This window comes from Notechis scutatus, chromosome 3, assembly GCF_049901735.1.
Source record: "Notechis scutatus isolate UNSWTSFEM ecotype Mainland chromosome 3, rNotScu1.2, whole genome shotgun sequence".
Classification (NCBI taxonomy): domain Eukaryota; kingdom Metazoa; phylum Chordata; class Lepidosauria; order Squamata; family Elapidae; genus Notechis; species Notechis scutatus.
The window spans coordinates 206,672,064-206,687,407 of NC_142011.1; the positions used below are offsets into that span (position 1 = coordinate 206,672,064).

Here is a 15,344-nt window from a genome sequence, read left to right on the forward strand (position 1 = left end):
CCTTCCTTCCTTCCTTCCTTCCTTCCTTCCTTCCTTCCTTCCTTCCTTCCTTCCTTCCTTCCTTCCTTCCTTCCTTCCTTCCTTCCTTCCTTCCTTCCATGGAGGACCTGTATACTGCACGAGTCAAAAAGAGGGCTGTGAAAATATTTACAGACCCTTCACATCCAGGACATAAACTGTTTCAACTCCTTCCCTCAAAACGACGCTATAGAGCACTGCACACCAGAACAACTAGACACAAGGACAGTTTTTCCCCCTAATGCCATCACTCTGCTAAACAAATAATTCCCTCAACACTGTCCAACTATCTACAAAGTCTGCACTACTATTACTATTAATCTTCTCATCACTCCTTAACACCCATCCCCTCCCACTTGTGACTGTATGACTGTAACTTTGTCGCTTGTATCCTTACACTCTACATTGACTGTTTCCTAGTATGATTTGATTGCTTATTGTACCCTAAGACTATCATTAAGTGTCGTACCTGATGATTCTTGACAAATGTATCTTTTCTTTTATGTCCACTGAGAGCACATTCACCAAGACAAATACCTTGTGTGTTTAATCACACTTGGCCAATAAAGTATTCATTCATTATTCATTCCTCCCTCCCTCCCTTCCCCTCTCAACTATATTCTTCCTTCCTTCCTTCCTTCCTTCCTTCCTTCCTTCCTTCCTTCCTTCCTTCCTTCCTTCCCCCCCCCCCTTCCTTCCCCTTCCTTCCTTCCTTCCTTCCTTCCTTCCTTCCTTCCTTCCTTCCTTCCTTCCTTCCTTCCTTCCCTCTGGGAGTTGAAGTTCTCATTTAATGTTGTCAATGTTAACTATTATAAATCTCTGTAGAGGCATTGGCCTTAATCCAGCTCCTTATCAGTGAGATAGGCAAGGTATAAATTTAATAAGCAACCAAGCAAATATGATCCCCTTTCTGAGATAGGGCAGGGCTTCTGATTCTGCCCACTGGCTGGTTCACAAATACAGCACCCAGCTTAGTGGTAGGGAAAATACCCAGAGTGCCTCATGGTGACTGGCAAGTGTTTCTCCCCTCAAAAAACACGATACATCCGTGAAAAATAACACGTGTCAGGTCACAATAAAATGGGCACCCCATGCCTCTGGGTCAGATTATGAAGGAAATCACCTGGAAGGGCTGGAAATTGGTACCAGCACTGATGATGTTACCTAGTTGGGTCATGAAACATCTGCAAGCAAGCAACCAAGCTCAGAGAGCACCCAAAACCCCACAATCCTCCTCCTCCTCCTCCTCCTCTCCATTTTTCCATTCATACAAATATTCTCTTCTGTTGCTAAGGACTGAAAAGCATCATACCTGGTCCCATAGCTACGTAAGAGTCCCAGAAAAGCAGACCCTTTGCCTCCTTCCTCCCTTACCCCCTTGCATTTCCCTACCCACCCACCCATGGGCCTTGTTGGCCCAGGACAAAAGACTCTGGAAGTTTAGCATCTGGTAGGAACACACCCAGCCACAGTCTTCAGAAGTCGTGTGAACTAGTGCAAGAGCAAGCTCTGGGTTTGCCAGCTGGGGTTTGGTGGTCAGCCATAAATGATGGATGCTTGCAGGACCTTGAACTCAGGAGATCCTACAGCATTTCTGACAGATGGCAGTCCAGTCTCTTCTTGAAAGCCTCCAGGGATGAAGCTCCCACAACTCCCGAGGGCAACTCCTGTTCCACTGAATATAGAATACCAGAGTTGGAAGGGACCTTGTAGGTCATCTAGTCCAACCCCTTGTCCAAGCAGGAGATCCTACAGCATTTCTGACAGATGGCAGTCCAGTCTCTTCTTGAAAGCCTCCAGGGATGAAGCTCCCACAACTCCTGAGGGCAACTTCTGTTCCACTGAATATAGAATACCAGAGTTGGAAGGGACCTTGTAGGTCATCTAGTCCAACCCCTTGTCCAAGCAGGAGATCCTACAGCATTTCTGACCAATGGGAGTCCAATCTCTTCTTGAGAGCCTCCAGGGATGAAGTTCCCACAACTCCCGAGGGCAACTTCTGTTCCACTGAATATAGAATACCAGAGTTGGAAGGGACCTTGTAGGTCATCTAGTCCAACCCCTTGTCCAAGCAGGAGATCCTACAGCATTTCTGACAGAGGGCAGTCCAGTCTCTTCTTGAAAGCCTCCAGGGGTGAAGCTCCCACAACTCCCGAGGGCAACTTCTGTTCCACTGAATATAGAATACCAGAGTTGGAAGGGACCTTGTAGGTCATCTAGTCCAACCCCTTGTCCAAGCAGGAGATCCTACAGCATTTCTGACAGATGGCAGTCCAGTCTCTTCTTGAAAGCCTCCAGGGATGAAGCTCCCACAACTCCCGAAGGCAACTTCTGTTCCACTGAATATAGAATACCAGAGTTGGAAGGGACCTTGTAGGTCATCTAGTCCAACCCCCCCACGCCCAAGCAGGAGACCCTACCCCATTTCTGACAATTGGCAGTCCAATCTCTTCTTTGAAAGTTTTCAGGGATGAAGCTCCCACAAATATGGGGGGCGAGGGCGGGGAGAGGAGGCAGGGCAAAACGCTGCCCGAGCGTGCCTACCCTTTCCCGGATTTTGGGGCCCAGGGGGCGGCTTTGAGCCCCGTGGTCCAACGTAGCGCCCCCACCCACGGAAAGAGGTTGAACGATCTCCCTCTCGGCGCTTTCCAGCTCTCCTCCGCGGGAAGGCAGCAGCGAAGAGATGCCTGGCGCGCCTGCGCAGAGAGGCTCGACCCTCGCCGGGGCTAGGCGAGCCGAAGGAGCTCCGCTCTCCGTTCCCACGTTCATTACGCTTCTCTCCTTTCTCCCGCTCCCTTTCTTCTCACGTCTTCACGTGGGTGGGTGGGCGGAAGGTGGGTGGGTGGGGGAAAGACCCTCCGGCAAGCTCTCCCTTTCCAAAGAAGGGACCCCTGTCGCCCCTCCCTCCCTACACACCAGATCCATTTCCCCTCCCGCATGCCACCCCACCCCACCCAACCCGGGCCAAGAGCAAACCTTGCTTAGCCGTCCCTTCCAACAGACGCCCCTACCCAGTTGTTCCTCACCCCCCTCCCAGGCATTGCATCTGCTCCGCCACCTTGCAAAGTCCGTGCCCCTCCCCTCCCCACCAGCGATCCCCTGGGGAGGGGGTCTCTGCCGGTTCTCCCCCCTCCAAACCCCCAGTTCCCCCTCCAAACATCGCGCCTTGCCAGCCAGCGCGGGCGTCTTGCAGCGACCTCTCCAAGCCTCTCCAAGAAAGTTTTCCCGGGGTGGGTCGCGCCCGGGGCCCCGCCAGCTGTTGTCTCGCTTAGCGGCGGAGCCCTCTCGTGTCCACACGCCTCCCGCGGCAGGCTTTGGCGGGGGAGGGAGGACGGACGGCGGGGGGGCGGGAGGAAGAGAGAGAAGGCGAAGGAAGGATGACAGTGCGCTTATGCCCGGCTTGCCTCCTGCTGGAGAGGCTTCTGCCGGCTTGGCAAAGCGAGCCGTGCGCCCGAGAGCGCGCAGCGATCCGTCACTGGTCCTTTTCCCACCTCTCCTCTCTTGCCCGCCCTCCTCCTCCTCCTCCTCCTCTTCCTCCTCTCTCTCTCTCTCTCTCTCCCGGGCGAGAGAGCTAGAAGGAAGCTTATAAAAAGCCTGATGTAATCCGCTCCGCAGCCTCTGGGTACCGCGAAGCGCCCGCGTCCAGCCGCCGGAGGAACCGAGAGCGCAAGCCAGCAAGCCAGCTCGGGTAGCTCAAGGAATCGGGCGAGGAAGAGGTGGAAGAGGAAGAGGAAGAGAAGGATATTCCTGCGGGAAGAAAAGAGGTTTACGGGCTGCGGGGGGAGCCTTTTGCGGGGGCTCCGTCTCCTCCCTTCCCAGCGCCAAGGAAGGAAGCGTAAAACCCAGCCGAAGCCGCGGGCTCTGCCGGTATCGAAGAGGCGCTTCGTCGGTCGGATCTCCGGACTTCTGTCCAGCCACATCTTCCGTCCAGCTTGGGCTATTTTCCCCCTCCTCTTGGCCAAGAAAGCTCGCGCCCCCCCAATTCCAGAATATTTTGATTTATTTTTTTTTAAATTCAGACTTTGCGTCTCTTTCTTTCTCTTTCCTTTTTGAACTAAAACAACAGCAACGACAACCACCCAAGGAGCCCCCGGCGTTTTGCGTGTGTAGGTGTGTGTGTTCGCGAGTGTGAAAGCGTGTGTAAGACTTTTCCAAGTTTCGTTTGGGGTGTGGGTGTGTGGTTTTTTTTGTTTTTTTTTAAAGCTGGTGTGTTTTTCAAAGAGTGGGCTGGAAGCAAAGAAAAAAGAAACAAAAGGGGGGGAAAACCCCACAAACTCACACTTACACACACACACACACACAAACCCTCCCCAAAATAATAATCTTGGTTTTGGTTCGCTGGTTTGTACCGAAGGGAGCCCATGGCTCGTTTTTCCCTTCTGGATTTGTGGATGTTTTCCATTTGGGATTTGCTCCGGCTGAGAACAAGGATATAACTGCCTGGACTCTCCTAAAAGGTAAGATTCCGTGATGATGATGATGATGATGATTTTTTTTTAAAAAAAATAATAATAATCCCTTAATGACAGACCGGTTTGATTCAGTTGTGTGCTGGAGATTGGCCAACGGGGGTGAGATGACAAAAATCAATGTATTTTTAGTAAGTGGGTGTGGGAGAATGGCATCCCACCCGCTCATATCTAACCCTTGCACCCGACCGTGGAAAGATAATTTTCAATTTTTGGGGGGGAGAGGAGAGCAAGGTCTCTTTGGCCCCTGATAGGAAATCCTCGTCGCCAGCTTTGAGGGCACAACTTTCTTTCGAAGCGGCGAACCGAAGCGCTTGAAATTGCGGCTTGTTTGGGTTCGCGAGGGAAGAGAACCAAACCCCGCGCGAGCCGACTTGGAGGTCTTGGGGATGTTGGCCAGGTCCATAAAGTCCGCGCCCCCTCCGCCTCCCCAAAGCGGCGGGTCTGGGGAGGGGCGCGCGACAATCCGATGCGGTGGGGGGTGTCTCGGAGGCTGGATGGGGCGAAGCCTCGTCCCGCTCCGAATTTCCTTTCCCTCTTTCTCCCTGGGTCCTTGCTCTCCAAGCGCCGATCCAAGCTGGCGTTCGGGGAGGGGGATCCTTTGGATCGCTCCCTCCGCCCTCGGATGCCGAGCGAGCTTGGGACTGCGCCCCCGCGGGGGTTTAACTCGCGAGTAAGTCCCGGCCGGCTTGCCTTCTCGTTGCGCCTTTTAAGGAGCCTTTTTTTTGAAGGACCCGGAAAGATTTACAAAAGCGAACTTCAGGAAGGAACCCATCATGGAAGGGCGGCGGGGGGGGCGAGAAGAAGGATCCTTTCTCCGTGTGGGGGGGAGGAGGGAGGAAAGAGCCCTCGGATTGCTTACTCGCAAGTAATCCCGTCGGCTTCCTCCCTGCCCCCCCTCCCGCCGCCTCCTCCTGCTCCAAAGTGGATTATACGCATTTGGCAAGCGAGGCGTTTTGCGGCGCGTTTGCTCGCTCGCCCGCCCGCCTCCCCTCCTTCCCCATCGCCCCTGAGCTCAGAGAGGAGATGCGGGGAGCCACATTATTTGAGGAGAGGAGCGGGGGGGAAAGGGGGCAAACTTTCGCCGGGCTGCCAAAAGCATCGCGCCGTCCCCTGCCCCCACCCTCAAAACAAAAACCCTCCGACCTTCTCTGCCTTGCAAAAAAAGGCTGAAAGGAGAACAAGAAAGGGCGAGCGGGTGGGTTGGGATGTTTAAGGCTTCACCCCCCGGGCACTTTGTCGCGGGGGGCGGTTTCTTCCGCTAATTTGGGGGTGCGGGGAGAGTGGGGGGGAAGCAGGATCCTGCCCATATTCCCCCACTTCCTCCGAGGCTTCGGTCCCCCCGAATAGGGTAAGGCGGGGAGGGTTGCACCAGATCCGGAGGCATTACCCTTCGATTGGAGGGGGGGGGGTTTAGCCCCTCGCCTCCCCCAAAAGTTGCCTTGCTGATTTATTTGTTGCAGGGGTTGGCGGGGTCTTTGGGGGGAAGGGGGTTGCAGGGGTACCCCCACCCCCCCAAAAAATATCGGACGGAATCTGGAGGCTGGCTAGTCCGTTTGGATGAAGGAGCCAGGTGCTTTCCATCTCCTAGCCAATGAACGGAACTCCAGCTCCAGAAACCTCTTAATGAAATGAGTTAGTTGGGCAAAAAAGATGCTACAGTCTTTTTATTTATTTATTTATTTATTTATTTGGATACTATAGACCAAGATGAAGTCGGGACTAAACAAATCCAAGGAATGGGTTGGCTTTGAATGGTCAAGTCTGAACATCAAAGCAAGAGGAGGAGGAGGAGGAGGAGGAGGAGGAGGAGGAGGAGGAGGAGGAGGAGGAGGAGGACTGTAGGGCTTTGGTGGTCTCTGAGCCTGGTGGTTTTCTTGCAGATGTTTCATGACCCAACTAGGTAGCATCATCAGCGCTAGAATGGAGTGGGGCTTGTGGAGAGGAGGGGGAGGGGGGAGGAGGAGGAGGAGGAGGAGAAGAAGGAAGACAAGATCAACCAAGGCTTTTATTTTCCATATAACTTGAGTTGGAAAGAGGTTCTCCAACTCACCAGATGCCACCATCTGATCCTTCTGGCTCAGCTCAAAGAAGGAGACACCAACATTGATCCCAGGAGATGTTGGTGCCACCTCCTTCCCACGTCTCCATCCCATACGTTTGGGGCCAATGTGTTTTGTGGCCAAAGAGAATGGTGGTAGAGAAGGGTCATCCCTGAGCAATCCATTCTAAATCAAGAAAGGGGCTATTTCTCCCACCTCCATGTTGACCTGTTGACCAGCTCTCTTTCAGCTGGGAAAACTGAATAGAGAGGTAGAGGAGAAGAAGGTTGGGTAGATATTCTTCAAGCCAAATTTGGAGGTTCTAGTTCTTAGGAGGAAAAGGATGATGCAAGGAGAGATTGGTGGAAGAGAGAGAGAGAGAGAGAGAGAACTTCAAGTGGTTTCCTCCTTGAGTTGAAGAAAGGCTGGCTCCTCACTGAAGTGGAGATCTTTCCTTCCATTACAGATGAGCTAACTTGGAACGGAGAGGTGCACCTGCTTCTCCTTTTCCTCACACTCCCTCCTTCTTGATATCCCCACAGAGCCAGTTTTTTTGGGGGAAAGCCCCTCTGTTGGAGGAACCAATGAGTTTGCCCTGACCCAGCTCCAAACCTCCAAGATCCAGGCCTTCCCATAATAATCTTCCATCCTCACTCTCTCCATCTTCTCTGCAGTGCTTTCATCTGCAGCATGGACTATATGTGGTGGTGGAGAAGGAGGAGAAAGAAATGACTCTTGGCTGGAAATGAGGAATGCCTTGAAAAGGGCTCACACTCACATACATGCACACCCAGAGGGACTGACACACACACACACACACACACACACAAATCACAACCAACCCTGCTGGGAAGGAGATCTACCACCCCAAAGCGAGTGAAGGGGTGGGCTAACAACTTCCCATCCCACCACCCAAGCTTCTGTTGTACCCCCATGTGTAGATTGGGTGGGCTTGTGTCATTGGGTTTGTGGACAGGAGAGGTGCGTAGGTGCCCCTAAGCAAACAAGGGGAATTCTAGAACATATTTTTTTATTTTATTTTATTTTTAATTTTAGCATTCTGCAAATTTTGGGATACCCCTAAGGCTGGATTTCACCTCGCTTCCCACGGTTCTGATCCAAACACACAGCCTTGGAGGGTTGATAAACCTGGGGGATGATTTTGGTGGCTTTTTTCACAGCCTGGAAAAGTCTGGCTGGCAGGCAATGTTTCATGTGCTTTTTCCTGGGTAATGAAGGGGAAGGAGGGAGAGAGAGGGAGGGAAAGAGAGAAAGAAAGAAAGAAAGAAAGAAAGAAAGAGAGAGAGAGAGAGAGAGAGAGAGAGAGAGAGAGAGAGAGAGAGAGAGAGAGAGAGAGAGAATAAAAATGCATTTGGAAAAGAGCATGGGATCTCACCAGGCTGCAATGCACCTTTCCTTTTTCAAAAGGCAGGCTTTAACTTTAACATCCCCACTATGTAACAGATATACAATTTATTTTGCAGAAACAAAACAATAAATAAAGAAGAGTGGGATGGGAAACGGGAATGAATGCAATGGATGGGTTTGTGCCATTCATGAATGAACGAGAGTGTTCGATTGCCACTCTTCAAAATGCAGATTTTTTTTTCTTAAAAAGAAAAAAAAGACAATATTGCCACTCATCACATTGTAAGGAGAGAATTTGCCTAATATTTACACCTCTCAAACTGAACCCTGGGAGTGCTTTGTGTGTGTTTTTTCCCCCCCCTCTTAACCCTGGTTCTCTGCCCAGCTTTGCAACCTGAGATTCTACATCTATCAATCGGAATAGAGGCTGGAAGGGGGCTTGCTTTGAACAGACATAAGTACATCAGAATAGACGGAACAGGTTCAGACATAATAAGCCTTTGCTTGTGAATTGGCTACATCCTAATGCAAAAAAAAAAAAAAAACTTGGTTGCATCTTTGCTGGTTAGGAATCTATTTTGGGAAAAGATGGATTTTTTTTCTCTCTCGGCTGATGGGTTCCTGGCGGGAGCTGACCCTTCCCTCCCTTAGCAAATGAAGTAGTTATACCCTATTCGAAGATGTACAAAGGTATCTTTTTCCTTCCAGGGAGCTACAGAGATTAACAGATTAACAGAGTTGGAAGGGACCCTGTAGGTCATCTAGTCCACCCCCCACCCGCTGTCCAAGCAGGAGACCCTACACATCTTGATCAGTTGCTTACAAATCTTGATCACCTACAAATCTTGATCACCTACAAATCTTGATCACCTACAAATCTTGATCAGTTGCATACAATCCAGCGGCGTTGAAAATAAGCCATGATATCTCGCAAGGTGGGATCCTTTAGGAACAGATTTCCCCCCCAAAAAAATAAAAACAGACATTCTCTTGATAAGGATAAGAGTTTTTTGTTTTTTGTTTTTTTTTAAAAAAACCTTGTTGAAGCCCACAGCTGTACGCCCAGCTGAATCTGATGGCTCTGCTAATGTTAATCTTGGTTAGTTTGTGTGTGCCTGTGTGTGTGTGTATATGTGTGTGGTTCATTGAGCCAGCTTGTTTGGTGAGTTGATTGTTCGGTGTTTTGTGGCAGTTCAGAAAATGAGTTAATTGTGTGAAGTCAGTCACTGAGCCTCTTGTATAAACATTTCTGGGGATTGCAGTGTTGGAGAACCTCCGTTTTTTTTTTCCCCCTCCACAGCTAAATTAGAGACCAATTTATATAAATCACTGCTGATTTAAATGTCTTGCAGAAGCCGTTGGAGTAAACATGAACCAAGCTGTAGTTTGCAGCTGAGGGCAGCTCCTTAGCTTCTGCCTAGTCTGAAGAAAATCAATCTGCATTGAGTGGAAAAAAAACAAACCCTCTTTTTATTTTCAGTTCAGGCAATCCAGAAATTCTTTGCATGGTGTACAAAGGTTTCCTCTAGGTAGGACATCCTTTGGGTAGAGTTAAAAGGTACAGCGTAGAATAATAGAGTTGGAAGGGACCTTGAAGGTCTTCTAGTCCAACCCCCCAATACCATTTCATACACGTTGTTATCCAGTCTCTTCTTGAAAGCCTCCAGTGATGGAGCTCCCGCAGCTTTTGAAGGCCAGCTCTTCCAAAGGTTGGTTGCTCTCACCGTAGGAAATTTCTCCTTAGTTCTAGAATGCTTCTCTCCTTGGGTAGTTTCCATCCATTGCTTCTTGTCTTGCCTTTTGGAAAATAGTTTGATCCCCTTGTCTTTGTAGGAGCCCCTCAAATATTGGAAGACTGCTATCAAAATCACCCCTAGTCCTTCTTTTCAGTAGACTAGACCTACGCAATCCTTGCAAGTCTTCATCATATATTTTAGCCTCCAGTCCCCCAGTCATCTTGGTTGCTCTTCTCTGCACTCTTTCCAGAGTCTCAGTGTCTTTTTAATAATATGGTAACCAAAACTCCACCCTCCCAATTGTTTTGGGAGTTATTCATTGTTGAGGTATTCAATGTTCTCCAGAACATGGCAATCCTCAAACGCCCGTTTCCTATGATCCAAACCAATCTTATTTAGTTAGAGATCAGCAGTTTGGGCCCGTAAAACAACCACACAAGCCACAAAGAGAGATCAGATGAATGTTCTGCCTGTCAACATAATTGCCAGATTTTTTATTGGGAGCATTTGTTAAGATAACACACAACGACAGTTCGCTAGCCACGATTTATCTTCCTGATGGGATGCACTCTTCAATTGTTCTCATGTGCGTGTTGCATCTTTGCACCAATTCGTTGCATCTTTCTTCCTCCGTTCCCTGTGTTACAGCTTTACTTGACTCTATTTACTCAGAAAACATGCTGCTGAAATATCCAGCTTCCTCTCTTTGAAGTGCATTCAGGATTGTAGAAATTCCTTCACGCATCTCCTTTTTCTCACCTCGCAATGAGGGCCAGCTATTTCTCGAGCACCGATGGAGATTTCCACCTTCTCCTTTGAGTTTAACCACTTGCCAAGATCCTGGTTGAGTTGAGCTTGTCTTTTGGAGGGGAGGTTTAAGAGAATGACCATCGGTTATTTATTTATTTATGTTTGTCAAGCATGTATGAGAAAAACAAATATAAGTATGAACCTAACACATAAACATAGAAGTATAAATGGATATAAGTATATACATAATAAATGAGTACGAATAAATGGGAACAGAAGGACAGGGACTGTAGGCACGCTGGTGCGCTTATGCACACTCCCTTTAAGGACCTCCTAGGAATGGAGTGGTAGGCAGTGTAAGGTTAAAGTTTTTGGGAGGTTGAGGATGTAACATCAGAGTCAGGGAGTAAGTTCCAGGCATTGACCACTCTGTTGCTGAAGTCGTATTTTCTGCAATTGAGTTTGGAGCAATTTACTTTGAGTTTGTATCTATTGTTGGCCCATGAGTTACTGCGGTTGAAGTTGAAGTAGTCATTGACAGGTAGGACATTGTAGCAGACAATTTTGTGAACTATGCTTAGGTCGGACCGTGTAGTTCTAAGTTGTCCAGGTCCAAATTTTCAAGCCTGGTGGCATAAGGTATTCTATGGCTAGCGGAAAAGTGCCGGTAAAATCTCAGCTTTTTCTCGGGAGATACAACTTTCACAGAGAAACAGAGGGTTCATCTGAAAAGGGACGCCAAGCCAGACTATTTTTTTTTTCTTTTCGTCTTTCTGGAAAATGTCTTGACCTGCAAATGCTGGGTGATAAAGGAAGGAGGGGGGGAAAAAAGTGACATTCTAAAGTGAAGGCCAATCTATGGTTTCTTCCAAGCTACAGACAGATGGCGCCATTTCTCCAGTTATGGCTTAGCTACATTGCATTCTTTCAGAGCTGTGGATATTTAGCAGTGGTTTCATTCCTTTTGGGAGAATTGCTATAATAACAGAATGAGAAAGTTGGGGAGGGGGGACGCTTTGGAGGACTTCTAGTCCACCCCCTTGCTCAAACAGGAGACAGTATACTAGACAAGTGCTTGCCCAGCCTCTTCTTAAAAGCCTCCAGTGATGAAGCATCCACAACTTCTGAAGGCAAGTCGTTCTACTGGTTGATTGTCCTCACGGTTAGGAAGTTTCTCCTTAATTCTAGGTTGCTTCTGTCCTTAATTAGCTTCCATCCATTGTTTCTTGTTGTTCCTTTAGGTACTTTGGAGAATAGCTTGACTTCCCTCTTCTTCCAACCTATATTGGAAGACTGCTGTCGTGTTGCCCCTAGTTCTTCTTTTCATTCAATTATATATACACCCAATTCCTGCAACTGTTTTTCCTATCTTTTAGCCTCCAGTCCCTTAATCATCCTTGTTGCTCTTCTCTGCACTCTTTCTACATTGGATCTCCCCAGGGTGAGTTTCCATCCATTGCTGCCCTCAGGTGCTTTGGAGAATAGCTTGACTCCTTCTTCTTTGTGGCAACTCCTGAGATCTTGGAAGACTGCTACCATGTCACCCCTAACCTTCCTTTTCATTAAACTAGACATACCCAGTTCCTGCAACTGTTATTTGTATGTTTTAGCCTCCAGTCCCCTAATCCTCTTTGTTGCTCTTCTTTTGCACTCTTTCCTTAAGTCAGGAAGGGCTCTTTTATATAGGAGAAGAGACAGTAATTAAATTCCTCCAGGAATTTCAGCCATATATTAATGTTTGCAACTCTGGCAAACAAGGAGAGCTCCGATGTCAACATCTCAAGAACCCACGGTGGAAGGGATAGAGGAAGAGCCAGGAGACCTGAATTTACTGGAGGATTTGAGGCCAATCGCTGTCTCAGACTGGCTTACCTCAAAGGATTGATGTGGAAATATAATGAGGACAGACTCTTCGCACCGTAAAAAGTTTCCCCTGTGCCATTAGGAAACAAGTGAAATAATAATAATAATAATAATAAAAAAAAACAGATGATGAACCCTAATGCTGAGACTGGAGGGATTAAATTTTGGAGAATCCATGAGCTTCCTAGCTTCCTTCCTTCCACCCTTCCTCCCTTCCTCTCCATTAATCTCCTTCCTTCCTTCCCTCCATCACTCCCTGTCTCTCTACATTTCTCCCTTCCTTTCCCCTCACCTCCCTCTCCATCCTTCTTTCTTTCTGTCCATCCTACTTGCCTTCCTCCTTCTCCTTCCTTTCCTTCTCTTCCTTCCTTCCTCTCCATTTATCTCCTTCTTCCTTCCTTCCTTCCCTTTTTCCCTCCCTCTTTTCCTCCGTCCTTCCTACCTTTCCATTTATCTCCATCCTTCTCTCCCTCTCTCCCTGTCTATATCCTCCCTTCCCTTCCCCTCACCTCCCGCTCCATCCTTCCTTCTTTTGGACCTACCTACTTACCTTCCTCCTTCTCTTTTCCTTCCCTACCTTCTCTTCTTCCTTCCCTTCCTTCCTTCCTTTCCTTCCTTCCTTCCTTCCTTCCTTCCTTTCCTCCCTCCCTCCTCCCTCCCTCCCTCCCTTACTTCCTTCCTTTCCTCCCTCTCCCCCTTCCTCCCTTCCTTTCCTTTTATATTCATCAATCGATCTATCCATCGCTCCACAGCTGCCCATCTAACATAGTGATTCTGGCTGGTGTGCATAGTAATACAATCCAACCATCTAAAAGCCATTAAAGAGCAACTAATTCAAATTTTAAAAATGGGGGGAAAAAAAGTGGAAAAGCACAGGAGACAATGTATTCGACATACTATTGTGCCACCATCAGCCTGGCTCTATTCCATTATTGGATTCCCCCTAAAGGCCACTTGACAAAAAGGAGGTTTAAAGGTCCTTCGGAACGGCCAACAGTGACTTAAGGAATGCTTGTGGAACAAGAGATATTAAGAAAGCGATATTAGCCAGGAAAGGCAGGGTTTGGTGGAAAGTAACCATGGTTCTGCCCCCGTGGGCCAACCAACCTCTTTTGTGTCTGTCTGAGGTCTCCAGGCCTGAGTTCTCTAATCTAAGGTCATCACCTCCGTCTATCAGCCAAGGTTAATTATGCAAGCCTTGATTAGCCGTCCAAACTCAGTCTTGGTTAGCTGCACCGAGGTGATCACTAGGGTGCTTGTTTTGATTGCTTTTATGATATTTATGCTTTTATAGTTTACGTCCATCAATGCATTATTTAAATGCGCTTGTTGTTCCTCACTACACGAGCCTCTTGTGGTTGCAGTGGGCATAAATTGGATAAATTAGTAAATACATCTCTATCTCTCCTCTCTGTCTTTCTCTCTCTCTCTCTCTCAGTCTCTGTGTCTCTCTCTCTCTCACACACACACACGCACAGACAGAGGGGAACAGTCAGTATGCAGAATATCTTCACAATCTGGAAACGAGATCTGATGCAAAAAGCACCACAAAGTTGCCCTTATAGAACTGTGAGATGTTCTCCTCGGCTTTGTTTCGGGAGAGCTGGAAGGAATAGCTAGAAGATGCTCTGCTGTCTCTTTTGCTCTGCACCTCCTCTCCCCTCCTGGGGAACAAAGTATTTTCCTGCCAGTGCCTGAAAATTTAGAAAGAGGTGTCTCATGGAAACCTTAGCATCCAGAGACCTTTGCCCTCGTTAAACACAAAAGCTCTTGACTTACAGGGTTGAATCCTTTGCAAGTCAACAAAACAGATGTTGTAGATTATTTTTAAACATATATTTAAGAAAATCAATGCTTGCTGATCCCATGCGTGACATTTACCAAGCAGGAAACTACAGTGTTCATTAAGGGGTTTGCTTCTGACAAAGGGTGGAGAACTGATGGAATCTAAAACGGGTTGCCAACGTACTGAACCATATATGGAATGGAAAATGAATAGAATAGAATAGAATAGAATAGAAGAGAAGAGAAGAGAAGAGAAGAGAACAGAGCTGGAAGGGACCTTGGAGGTCTTCTAGTCCAACCCTCCACTGAAGCAGCAAATCCTTCTAGTCTCTTCTTAAAAACCTCCAGTGATGAAACACCCACAATGTCTGAAGTCAAAGCTGTTCCACTGGTTAATTGTCCTCCCTTTTTAGGAAGTTTCTCCTTAATTCCAGATTGCTTCTCCCTTTGTTTAGTTTCCAACCATTGTTTCTCGTCCTGCCCTCCGGGTTAGATATCGACATAGATGATACTACAGGACACTCCCATCAACTCTGAGAGGGTAAGCCACTAGTATATAAAAGAGAGCAAACCCCACTCCCTTCTAGCACTGAAGATGTTCTCTAGTTGGGTAATGAACCATCTGCAAGAGAACAACCAAGCTCTACTGTCTAGGACCCTACTGTCGCCCTCCTCCTCCTCCTCCTCCTCCTCCTCCTCCTCCTCCTCCTCCTCCTCCTCCTCCTCCTCCTCCTCCTCCTCTCCACAAACCCCACTCCCTTCTAGCACTGAAGATGTTCTCTAGTTGGGTAATGAACCATCTGCAAGAGAACAACCAAGCTCTACTGCACCTAGGACCCTACTGTCACCCTCCTCTCCTCCTCCTCCTCCTCCTCCTCCTCCTCCTCCTCCTCCTCCTCCTCCTCCTCCTCCTCCTCCTCCTCCTCCTCCTCCTCCTCCTCCTCCTCCTCCTCTCCACAAACCCTACTCCCTTCGACCATGAATGATGTTCCCTAGTTGGGTAATGAACCGTCTGCAAGAGAACAACCAAGCTCAGAGAGCACCAAAGACCCCAAAATATCTGAACCGAGTTGTCTCTTGCTCCTCTGGAACGAACCCCTCCTTCCCAGGAACCCAGTCCACATTACAACACAGGCCCAGAGGACCATTAAATGGCAACAAAGAAGAACATTTGCTCTAGGTCTTCACTTCCACCTAATTACCACCTCAATCACGCTGGCTGAGGCATACTGGGAATTGAAGTCTTAAAGTGGCCAAGTTTGGAGACCCCCTGATCTAGATGTTTGCATCCCAGATACACTGCTCCTAGCTAA

General features: G+C 48.3%; 1 protein-coding gene across 1 annotated transcript in view; it reads left to right on the plus strand.

Annotated features, from left to right (window-relative positions):
- Positions 1-4,256: 4,256 nt before the first annotated feature.
- ADGRB1 (adhesion G protein-coupled receptor B1) overlaps positions 4,257-15,344 on the plus strand; it is a 380,456-nt gene continuing 369,368 nt past the window's right edge. The window contains exon 1 of the mRNA XM_087958904.1: positions 4,257-4,475. The gene's annotated coding sequence lies outside the window, so the exon portion shown is untranslated. The remainder of the gene's footprint in view (positions 4,476-15,344) is intronic.